This window comes from Peromyscus californicus, unplaced genomic scaffold (genome assembly GCF_007827085.1).
Source record: "Peromyscus californicus insignis strain IS unplaced genomic scaffold, ASM782708v3 Scaffold_19__1_contigs__length_69161282, whole genome shotgun sequence".
Taxonomy (NCBI): Eukaryota; Metazoa; Chordata; class Mammalia; order Rodentia; family Cricetidae; genus Peromyscus; species Peromyscus californicus.
In genome coordinates this window covers 31,742,549-31,754,979 of record NW_026294491.1, presented here as the reverse complement: position 1 = coordinate 31,754,979, position 12,431 = coordinate 31,742,549, and the positions used below count along the sequence as shown (strand labels likewise).

At 43.5% G+C, this 12,431-nt stretch overlaps 1 long non-coding RNA gene across 1 annotated transcript; it reads right to left on the bottom strand.

Annotated features, from left to right (window-relative positions):
• Window positions 1-411: 411 nt before the first annotated feature.
• Window positions 412-11,225, bottom strand: LOC128114079 (uncharacterized). The gene is made up of 3 exons (XR_008219717.1): window positions 10,845-11,225; window positions 9,385-9,499; window positions 412-577 (listed from the first exon to the last, which is right to left on the bottom strand). It is a non-coding gene; the product is annotated as an uncharacterized LOC128114079 (long non-coding RNA).
• Window positions 11,226-12,431: the final 1,206 nt, after the last annotated feature.

Below are 12,431 nucleotides of genomic sequence, written 5' to 3'. Positions count from 1 at the left end.
GTAGGGGAGCTTTTCATTTTAAGCTGGATTTGGTAGGAGCCATTTGATAAAGCTTAGCGAGAAATTTTCCACTTCTGTGGTTGGATTTGGGTCAGCCTCCTTTGGGGAAAATGGCAAAAGATAAATCTGGAGCTTGGTAGTTTTTCATAATACACAAGACAACTGCAGAGATTTTAAATATTAAGAGCAATGAGAGTTCTTTGTCCTGTGATTCCCCCCTTCCACCTCCCGCTTCTCTCCTCTAATATCTCCCTCCCTCCCTTCCTCCCTCCCTCTCCCCCTCCATCTGAAAGGTTTAAATGTTCATGATGTTAAAACAAAGGAACAGATTACCAGATTGCCCTATTAATGTGAGATACTATTTTTTAGATAAGAGCCGGGGCCTATCTGCTGCGCTTACTGTCCTCCTTCTGGAGTTTCTTAGAGAATGCAGGGAAATACCACTTAAAGTATAAGATGATACTATGTGAAGTTTTGTTCTTCTCAGATGCCTTTTTAATGAAGTTGTCATTGCTTTTATTGGCTCTTTCCCTTCTGTAATCAAAGCACACTTCAGGGACTCCTTCCCTCTGTGTCCCTTTAGATCGAAAAGAACAAGGCAAGAAAGACAAAATATTCACATTCTATAATATCGCTATCAAAATCATTGAAAACATTAGGAAACACAACCTTCTAAAGCATGTTTAAAGTGAAGGAAAAACTCATATCTTCTGTTAGGGTTACCTAAGACGTACACTCAAATTACATAGCTCGAGTAGGAAGGAATTTTTTGTTTGTTTGTTTCTTTGCTTGTTTGTTTGTTTGTTCATTTTTCTTTACTAAGAAATTTTCTACTCACTCTACATACCACCCACAGATCCCACCTCCTCCCTCCTCCCATCTCCCAGCCCTCCCTCCCAAGCCACCCCGCATCCCCACATCCCCCAAATCAAGGTCTCCCATGGGGAGTCAGCAGAGCCCAGCTCACTGAGCCTAGGCAGGTCCAAGCCCCTTCCCACTGCACCAAGGCTGCTTAAGGTGCCACACCACAGGCACCCGATTCCCAAAATCCTGCCCCGTGCACCAGGGACGGATCCCGATCCCCCTACCTGGGTGCTCCCCAAACAGTTGGAGCCAAACAACTGTCTTCCGTATCCAGAGGGCCTAGTCCAGTCCCGTGGGGGCTTCACGGGATTTTACCATTGTTATTATAAATGCTGTCTTCAAAAGCACACGGTGCCATGCTAGCACACCTTGCCAGCCTCCCATGCCTTTGGGTATCACTGTATACCCCATGATCTTAGGAAGGCAAGTGATTAGATAGGATCTTTTGTCATGCTTACTAGGAGCCTATTTCACCCTTGGTGTAGAACAGATGGTTAAAAATATCCTTGTTGAAAACCTTGTCCTGACTCAAACATCAGAAGTAAATGGTGCTTACTCAAAGTCTCACCCAATAACCCACGGCCGGTTGAGAAAAATTAAAACTCCCCAGAATTCAGGACTGAAGAAATGATTCAATCAAGGAAGAGTTTGCTTCACAAGCGAAGGGACCTGAACCCATCCTGTCCAACAGCCTCTTGCCAATCATGTCATGGAACAGGATAGCATGCTCTCTACCGATTAGCCTGTGTTCATTGCTCACACAACAGTGACAGTGCACCATCAGAGTGTCTGGACCCCCTGGATAAAAATATGTGTGCAGATATGGGAAAGATGCTCTTATCTTGATGTGGTAACATACATGGTAGCTGACAGAGGCCTGAGCAGTTTGCTTGACTGCAAAGCCACGTGACTGAATGGGAATGTGAAACTGGTATGAAATGATGCAAAAGGGCCACAGGTGTAGAAGTGACTTCTCTCTTACATTTATTTTCATTTGTAGTGTGTGTGTGTGTGTGTGTGTGTGTGTGTGTGTGTGTGTGTGTGTGTGTGCCACCTGTGTGAAGGTGCCTTCAGAGGCCAGAAGAGGGCATCAAATACCCTGGAACTTGGACTATAGGCTGTTGTAGGAAGCTCATTGTGAGTGCTAGGAACTGAACTTGGGTCCTCTGGAAGAGCAACGAGTGCTCTTAATCACTGAACTATCTCTCCAACTCCAAGAAGTAACCTTTGTGTCCGTCTACCAAATATGAAGATGGCAAGGGATTTGAAAAGTGAGAAGAAAAATAGTGAAGGAGGAGAGTGTGTGCATCCCTCAACATCTGAGAACAGAAGAGTTCATGGAGTAACAGGCAATGCAACTGTCCATCATAATAAATAGTGTTTCCCTGGAGAAAAAAAAAATCCACTCAGAGAAGTCTGAAATTAGAAAGGCCTTGAGAAGTTGGTCTATTAGTGTCTTTGACACAGTCAGGAATCCTGTCTCCAGGCTTTTTATTCTGTGCACAACAAATGATGATTAAAAGGATGGCATGCTTACATTCCTCTCTCTTGCAAAGAAAGGAATCACGGCTTCTCAGGGGCTTGTGCTTGCGCAATATACATTTACATTTTATCTTTATGAGCTGATTGGCTGAGACTTAATTATGTGTACCTTTCAATACACCAAAAAGAGGATCCTTACAGAGCAGTGCCATGGACTGGGGATGTAGGTCAGTTCTAGAGCACTTGCTGGGCATGTGTGAGATCTTAGGTTCCATCTCACTGAAAAACAATTACGTAAAGAAAGAACCAGTACCCTCACCAACTAGGATTGCTTCCAGGAAAACAGGACAAAAGCAAATGCTATGAGGTTATGGGAAAATTAGACCTCTATGTACTGCTGATAAGCAGGTAAAAAATCACATAAACACAGGACAGCAATATGGCAGTTGCTCAAAACCTAATTTCCAAAATCTTACTTCTAGGTATATGTCCAGAATGGTCAAAAGTGGGATCTTTGTGTGTATTTGGATATCCACGCTCATGGCAACATTATTTACAACAGCCAAAGATGGAAGCAACCTAAATGTATATACACATATATATATATGTAACATATCTGGAATATTATACATCTTGAAAAAATGAAATTCTGTCACATTTTCATTTTCAATGATCCTTTAAGACACTATATTGAGTTAATTAAGCCAGTTACAAGAAAAGTACATATATTATATGCAATATTCCATTTATATAGTTAGAGTAGCCAAATTCATAGAGATAGAAAGTAAAATGGCAAAATCAAAGGCCAGAGAAAGGGGAATGGGAAGTTAGTGTTTAATGAACACCAAGTTTCAATTTGGAAATGTGAAATAGTTCTGGAGATAGATACCAGAGATCTTGTGTAACAGCATGAATGTACAATGTGAATGACACTGAAGTGTGCTCTTATTAGATGGAGTTATGCATACTTTACTACAATAATAATTGAAAACAATACCAAAGCCACTAGAATATGATGCTACAAATCAGTGAACCCAATAATGAGCAGACTTTCTTGATCCAATACTACTCTGTCCAAAATAATAAGTGTTACATAGTGTTTTAGCTGATTTTTCTTCTTTTTACTATATGTATTATTTATTCAATTCATTCCTAGGTGGGGAGGAGTCTGTCTACATGTCTATGTGTCTTTCTGTGTATGATAGCATCCATGGCATGGCATACATGTGAAGGTCAAAGAACAACTTACAACAGCCGGCACTTTCCTTCTACAATGTGCGTCCAAGACATCAAACTCAGGCCATCAAGCTTGGCAGCAAGCATGGTTACTGATACCATTTGAACCATCTCCCCGGCCCTTTCTCTTGTTCTCTGTTAGCTCTGTGTTGTTGCCTCATCTAGGTTCAACAGTATCAATGGATTTTGCAATTGTCATTGACTCCAAAAACAAATGTTACTAGATGTTCACAAGGACTGGTTTCTCTCAACTGACTCTTAGGTTGGTACAATGTCTTCTTCTCTGTTTACTAATAACTTGTATTGGGTACGAGTAGTTTATTCTGTGGGATCCATGTATCAGTGTTCTTTCTCTTTGAAGGCACTGACATTCTTTGTTTGGTATTTCATGTTATTTTTTTTTAATATATCTGAGCAATCTAGCTTTCTCAAACTTAACATAATAAGGTCGAGGCTTAGTAATATGGGAGAAGATTCCACAAATCTCAGAAGGCTGGATGTAATAATCTATTGTGTCATAGAAATTCTAATGAGTCCTAATAGTATACCTAATATGCTATCACAAATATATGTTTCTCTCCTTGTATTCTTCATCCATGCATCTGTGTATGCACAGTAGGGCATATCTAGTACAACTTCAACTTTAATTCGTAAATCAGTCAGCATTCTGTCATCCAAGACCATATCAAAACAGGAGAGAACGAAACATACTAACAAATCTAGGCATTTGGCCTTCAATAGTTTAATCCTTGTTTATTTCTCAATTTATTCAACCATTACAATTTTTTTTTCTATCTCAAGGGATAACTGTTTGAATTAAGATTAAATCATTCTTTGCATGAGATAGTCTTTTCCTAATCCAACAATATTGCTAATAATTGATTGTCATTACACTGTCAAATAAATGATTTCTATGTTTCCTGGTGCCAATTTGGTTGGACAAAGATCAAATTTAAAGTATGGTTTGAGAAACCATCACAGCTTTCCCAGACAAGCCAGCCCTTGACCAGCACCGTGCTGCCTGGCTACGTGCCTGAATTTGGCAGACTAATCACTGACCCGCTTACATTATAGCCATCAGCCACTCAACAACTCCTTCTTCCTGAGATTTTTTTTCCTCTGTCCAGGTTATGAAGCATGAGTCAGTGTGGAACGCCCTCAACACACAGCTCTGTGTCTAGTAAGAAAAGCTGCGGTGATTTTCATCTTGCTCAATTCGTACATCTTTAAGATTCATCAAAAAAAATTGCTAGAATGAGATGAGTTCCTTACTCTAAAAAACATGAGACAGCTCAATTTAGTCTAAAAACTCCTTTCACTCGTTTTAAATTGCATACATTATATTGTGTGCTATTTCTATGTCACTTTGATCTGCATATTCTACTTTTATAACTAAAAAGAATAAGTAATGTGACTGAATGTATCACATTCTTTTGCAAACCTCGATTAAATGATCCTGACTATGGCTTCCATGCAAGGCTACCTGGTTTTATCAATCAATATGACATCGCCACAGCCCTGTAAGGTCCTTTTTCAACCAAAGTCTAGTGCATCATTGTTCAACTCTTTGGGTGTTTTGCTTTGCTGCACTGGGGACTGGACCTAAGGCCTGTGTGTGTTAGGAAGGTGCTCTGTCATTGATATACATCCTTAACCCATTGTTTTGTCCACGTTTTATTTTGAGACAGAGACTGGCTAAGTCATCCAGGCTGGTTTCAAACTCCCTCCATAGTGCAGACAGATCCTTGACCTTGTGAATCCCCTGCCTTGACTTCTGGAGTAGCTGAGATTACAAGCTAGAGCCACAAGGCCCTGGCAATGTCTAATTTCTTGTTGGATATTTTCACTTGAAATGTCTACACTGCCCTCCCTTGATGCCCCTTCAAAGTGTGCACGTATCCTGTAATCAATTCAGGAAGTCTGCTTCTGCAGTAATCCCACTGTGATGCTAGTCTCCTGGCTGGGACTGCCTTTGACTCATCGCTCATCCCCAGAAGTCACATTCCTCTAACGTCAATGCTGTACGTACTGCCCACTGACTGCCAGTATCTATCTATTTCTGAAATTTCTAAAAACGTTCACTTTCTCACTTTCATGGGCATGCTAATCCAGCCCCCCTTTATCTGTCACCTACAGTCATAAACCATTGCCTTCTGTGCCTCCTTGTCCCTGCCCTGCCACACACCCCAGAAGGCTACAAGTCTGCTTTTTTAGTGATGTCACAACACGATTTTGTGCATTATGTCAAGCTGCTGCCCAGAGTGCTTGTCGGTTCCCGTTCTACTGCCTCAAATTCACGCTTGCTTGCTCGACAACAGAACATTTATTAGACATCTTGTATACCTATCAATACAGTCCACAAGCCAACATTCTGTTTTTCTGACCAGTTTTCCTTTGCCAACCAGTTTATCACTCTGTCTCATGACTGCGGTAGTCTTTTCCGGCCTCTACAGCATCTCCTGCACCCTCTCTTCATCATCAATACTCTCTATTCTTTTCTTTCAACCAAATAATTTCTTCCTGATTTTCCCCCACATAATCGCAGCCTTTAATGATGTCATACTTCACTGCAATATGCCTTGTCAGTTTAGTCCAGTTTCCTGTTTACTCTTTAGTCATAAGCGTGGTCTCCCACCAACCAAATCCCAAGCACCTTCGGAGGAAAGTGTGTACTATGCCTTCCCCTTACTCCTTTTAGGGTGATGAGGCCATCCCCGGTATAGAAGAAGCATGTTGGTTAATTTTTTTAGCTCCCTCCATCTACCTTGCTATTACAAAGTAACCAGAGACTTTATTCAGGGGTATCTACTTCAACTACACTGTGAAAAGCAGAGGCAAACCAATGGTGTTAATGATTATCAAATAAGAGTCTAAAGTGTTCCGGGAGGGGTTGCTGCAGGAAAAATCATTTGGCAAGAGACAGACTATGCTTCTAGATAATTGGACACCCTAGAGATAAGGCACACTCTAGTAGAAGGTCGTGTCCCATATGAAAATAAATTTTTAAACATTTGAGCTAGAGCCTTTCTGATTATTGACCCTTTTTTTCGAGACCAACAATGTCTATTAATGTTCGAATTAACAGAGTGGGTGGAATTGTCCAAAATGGCCCCATGCTAGGGGTCTTGGCTTCCATTGGAGGCTGATTTACATGGGTGGACACTGTCCCTAAGATTCTGGAGAGTATGAAGAAAAAATACAGGAATGAACATCAGATATTGCATTTCCTGCTTAGCTGAAAGGAAGGGAGACTTGAAGGGTGGGAGTTACCCATGTCCTTGGCCGTGAGACAATCGTATCAGAGTGCTCTGTTTTGTTCTGGCTGGATAGAGTCTACTTATCAAAAGCAGGAAATTGCATTTAACTGGGATCTGTAGGATGCTAGGGAGGGGCTGATCTGGTTAGGAGGATGGAAGTGGGAGGATGAGGCTGGGAAGCACCGGGGCAGAGAACAGGCAGTACTAGAGCATTATGGGGCCTGCAGCCATCAGGAGATTGGCAGGCAATAGAAACTGCATTTGAAAGAAAGAGAGACATGGGCTGAAGACATGATGTGAGCAGGCATGTCTCATCCAGATGTGAGGAAACTGAGAAATGATTTTTCTCATCTGGAGGGAACATGCTCTACAGGTGCTGAAGCCTCCTCACTAGCTCTGCCCTGGGAGTGCTGACATGCAGATATTATAGGAAGAACTGAGCTGTCTGCTGCCAGATTCCAGGCAGCTCCCATACAGGAAGAGCTGTGTGCATGGAGCGAGCTTGGGCCATAGGGAAAGTGAAGCACATCTTGAGATCAGTTGTTTTATGTATGCCCAGGTTATAATGGATGTAGCAAGAGATTTGAGGACCAGCTGTGGCTAATATAAAGGCAGTGAGAGCTATTAAGGAACTTAATATACCAAAATATAAAAGTCATATATTTATTCACCCTCTTTAAACAAAAGCAAATAAACATTGGATGCTTACAATTCAAATTTTATCTAACTGCAATGCACAAAAATAATTGGTTCTTACCTGGCAAAAAGAGGTGTTCAGAAAGCTTAAGGGTCACCCATTTTCCAAGAGAAATGTGTGTGTGTGTGCATGTCTGTGTGTATGTGTGTAAAATGCAAATTTCAAATATAAAACAGCATATAGACATCTACATACAAGAAAACATGGAATTTTTTAGAAAGCAAAACAGTGCAAGAGATGATTTCTAAAACAACAGGTCTGAGTATAAGCCGAACGTTCCTCATCTTTCACAGCTTCGTTGGTCCTGTATTCTAGGCCACATTCCAGCTTCATTCTGCAGCTCTGCGGTGGTGTAGATAATAATTTAAATATAAAGGCATGTGTGTTTGTCTGCACTGCAGTTGTGTTTCCTTATTTTGCTTTAGTGTGGGAATCTTTTGATTAAGGAAGCTACCGGAGTAGCTGGTAGGGGAGGGGGTGGTTGTTGCTGTAATTTCACTGTAGATGCCATTCCGTCTTCGGTAATCACATTAAAGAATTATGAATCAGAAAATAAACCAATTCAGCTAAAGGTCTGTCTTCATTTGGAAAACTTCTGTGTTCGAGAATGCTGTGCACAGACGACTCCACGTACTTCCCGCAGCTTCCAAATACAGAGGAGAACATTTTAAAGGGAGAGCCAAAGCATGGGACAGGCACTTGAGAAAGGGATGCCTGTCTCAGGTTTAAGATTGCTTCAATGTGGTTTTAAAAATCTTAACATTTATCAATATCTTCAACTAAAAGGTTATAGTGTAAAACTCTGCTTTGTATTATAGCATTTCTGGTAAGATTTGGACTTAAGTATTTCATTGGAATAACCTAAGCTTTATTTATTGTTTTGTTCACTTAAATCCCAAACAGCACTGGTTAAACATAGTTAATGTACCAACTGCAATTAGCCAACTGTAGACGGTTCAGCTCCCAACTGTCCATAACCTTCATTTAACTAATTTGAGAAGGTGGAAGTTTGGCTTCTTTTTTTTTTTCCAGGAAGGCTCCTTTCCTAATTTCCTGTGGAGAGAGCCAAGTTGTGCGACCTATGGTTAAAGGGGCTCTTTGTAATTAAGGCAGGGAGTCTCCAACTGAACAGTTCTCACAGTGGGGGAAGGGGGGGCGTAAAAAAAAAAAGGAGGACGTTTGACTCCAACCACTTAAGGAAGTAATCAGAGCGCAGCCAATGTGGGTGCCAGCCTGCCTGCCACCTCTGTGGTCATTGGCTGTGTCCACTTTATGAAGCACAGCGTCTATTAAGACCTTGACTGGCCGGCCTATGGATGCCTGGTGCTCCCTTCTCAACGTCTGCTCGCAGAGGACCAGAACCCGATCAACCATGTTATATCAATAACATTCTCACACCAGGTTGTGTAAATTGATCTTTTACAATTTCTCTCGGTGACAGTCTCTGTACCCAACAAGATAAATCATTCCTCCCGTGGCTTTTTTATTGATTGCCGAGACCTGTATAAAAATTACACTGCTCCAGCCGCACGGTGAACGTCGTCATGAAAGAGGACGTTTTATTTACAATCAGAATATGTTTGGGCCTAGATCAAGTGCAGATTTACTAGGCCGGGAATTTAACAGACTCCAAGAAAGCCAGAAATTAGAACTCTTCCCCACATCACCAAAACCCAGTCATCACAAACTTCAAAATAGCAAACATAATGAACCTTGAATTGAGACAACCATATTTCTGAAAAGGAGGTGCTTCACACTTTTGATTTTAAGACAAACAGCCAGTAGGAAGCTATCTAATTAAAAACCCGAGAGGTGTGCAGAAAGCCCATAACTGAACGAAAGCCTCACCTGCGTTTGATTCGCTGACCACCTCAGCTCTTGTTTCTAATAAAGGCGGATGAATGAAAGCCCCATTTGGCAGCCCAGACAAGATCAGAACCAGAAGAATGTACCACCCTAGGTACTTGGTGGGTTTTGAAAGAAAAACAAAAAACAAAAAACACAATTTGCATTATTTTGTGAGCCGAAAATGATGCGTCGTTCTTCCATAACAGCAATTCTAAGTACTTAGAAATTTTTATGTAACCAAAATATAAACAATTAATATTTTTTAGTATTTCACACAAACAACATCTTGGAATAGGGTCGTCTCTGCGCCACACAACCCCCTCCCCCCCGGCGCGCCCCCAGTTCGATCTTTATAGTCTACTAAAGAAGCAAATAAGCATTGTTTGGGGGGAGATTTTTAAGGTGAAATGTGTGTTTACATTGTCCTCTTGAAACAAGTGTTCATTAGGGTGCCTAATTTTAAATCATCGGTTGCCAAATGCCATTGCTTCCCCAAACAGAAACCTAGTTTTTTTTTTTTTTATTTTAATGCAAAAGAAAACTGTTACACATTTTCACATTCTCACATAAGAGGAGTTGCTGATGTTTATAAAATACAGAGAACTATCCCCACTTCACCCCTGCTGCCAAACTCACTTCCCATGCAAGCCTTGTGGGCGGGTATTGCGTTACAACTCAAATGGGGTTTCACAGACTAGGATTCGGCAACAGCCTTTTGTATACATCTAAGAGCAGGGACAGCTAGCTGCCTTTGTCCTTTCCCCCTTGAGCCTGAGCTCAGTCTCTCTGAAGTTGTACTCTTTGAGTGTTAGAGAAGGCTCTTTCAATGGAACTGGCCTGGGTAGGTGGGGGGTGAGACAGAAAGGCTGTCTGGCCCAGTGAGTGTCCTCACTGCCCTGACCTAGAGGAGGATAAGTGAGCATGTGGAAGAGTGTGACTTTGGGACTGCTCCGTCTAGATAAGGCAGGCGCACACTAGGGCCACACTAGAGCCACACTAGGGCCACACTAGGGCCCTAGAAGGCCAGGGCAGGAGGCAGATAGCTGGTGGCAGAAGCAGACTGGGAACAGACAGCTGCGCTCCCAGGAACGCCTCCTTTTAAAGGATCATTTACAAGTGTCTCGCCTGGGACTGGCTCGCAGCTGCCCGCCAGCCGGTGGCCCCGGGGCCACCCTCCCAGCTCCCACAGGGCAGAGTTCAGCCTCTTTGCACCGGACAATTGGTGCATGTGCACAGCCGCACCCGAGGTCTCTGGTTCTCTGGAACTCCTCGTGGAGCTGTCTGTGGGGCTTTGTGGGTTCTCCCCCGCACCCCTCCTCCCGCCCGCCAACCCTCCCGATCTATTTCTAAGGCGTCCCTCGTCAACTTGTGGCGGTGAGGACTTTGAGTCCCCTCTCCAGCGTGGGAATGAAACGTCCCGGGAGTCCCATCCCGGGCACATCCTCTCCATTTCTCCTCACCCGCCTCTGCGACACGTCTGCTGCCGCACATTGTCAGTGATTGTGGGAAAGGGCCGCCAGCCTTTCCGCAGCTCCAGGCCGCCCTAATGAGGGAACAATTGTCCCGGCGGGGCGCAGGCGACCGGGTCAGCGCGTCCAGCACAATGCGCCGATGCCTGCGTCCCGAGGTCCCCGCAGAAAAGGCGAATCGCGGCCTGGGAGCCAGTATCGTTTTTTTTCCAGATCACCTTGCTGGAACTTAGCATAGCAGAAGTCAGGCGACAGGGACAATAGCAAGGTCCAAGGGTGATCCCTGGAGGGAAGCCGAGCTTGGCTCCCGAGATGCGCAGAATGAATAGGGCGGCCGGCGGGAACCAGGGAGCCCCAAGGGCCCGGGGTGGAGGGTCGCATTTGCCTGGGGGGGAGGGGGTGCAGCCCCGCCCCGCCCTGCCCCGCCCTGCCCTGGAGAGAAGAGAAGCCCAGCCTGGAGAAGCGCTCTCTCCCAGAAATCTTCTTTCTTCCTTCTTGATTTCTTTTTTTTTTTTTTTTCCTTTTAAAATATGTTTTAGTCCAGATCCTGTCAGTCTGGAACAAGAGGAGAAAATGACAGAAGTGATGTCTCTCCTGAGGGTAGACACACGTTATCAATCAAAGCACCCTTTGAAACCGCCGGAACAGTATCCTAAGAGAAGCAATGGTTTTTTGGTTTTCGTTTCAAAAAATTAAATGCACAAGGTTGCTCTTTCTGATTTTATTTAATATTGATATAGCCTCCCCTCCCCCCCCTTGGCCAAAGGGAGGAAGATTAGGGATAAGGGAAAAGGGGAGAATTTATATGAAAACTTCGTGAGTTTTACCTGAAATTTTTTATATTTATTTATTTTTGGTTTTCCGAGACAGAGTTTCTCTGTGTAGCCCTGGCTGTCCTAGAACTTGCTCTTTAGACCAAGCTGGCCCTGAACTCAGAGATCCACCTGCCTCTGCCTCCAGATTGCTGGGATTAAAGACATGTGCCACCACCACCAGGTCCAAGCTGAAAGTTTTTATGCCCAAATAACACCAGTGCCACAGCCAGATACCTGGTTTTAATAGCACAACTTGGGAGGTTAAGCAGGCATGGGCTCATGGGCTGCTAAAACTCTTTGGAAGATCACATGCTCCCCAAACTCAAGAGTTTGAATTCAAGGAATCTGAAGAGTTGGTTGCTCCTCTGGAGCTGCCTACCTAACTCTTTTGGCGATCAGAGTGAACACTCTGCTCGGGACAGGACAGATGATGAACCCCCTTCAGTGAGAAGACATGCCACCATTAGGGAGCACTTGACACCACCAGCCTGGATGTTCTCTGTTTATAAAGCTAATCTCAAAGTATGCACAAATTCTCATTTGGCTGAGAATGAGAAGAAATCTAGTGTCAGCAAAGACTCTCCATGCTAGTGCTCCACAGGGATCCCTCAGGAAGCCTAAGGAGGATGCATAGGTCTCAGCTTAGTGAGGACACCCCAACCCCAGCAGCTGGAAGCAGAGAAACCAGAAGAAATGGGCAGGGGCAAACATGCCAGGATGATCCACTGATCTTCCTGCTTCTCGTCAACCCTACCTTAACTGA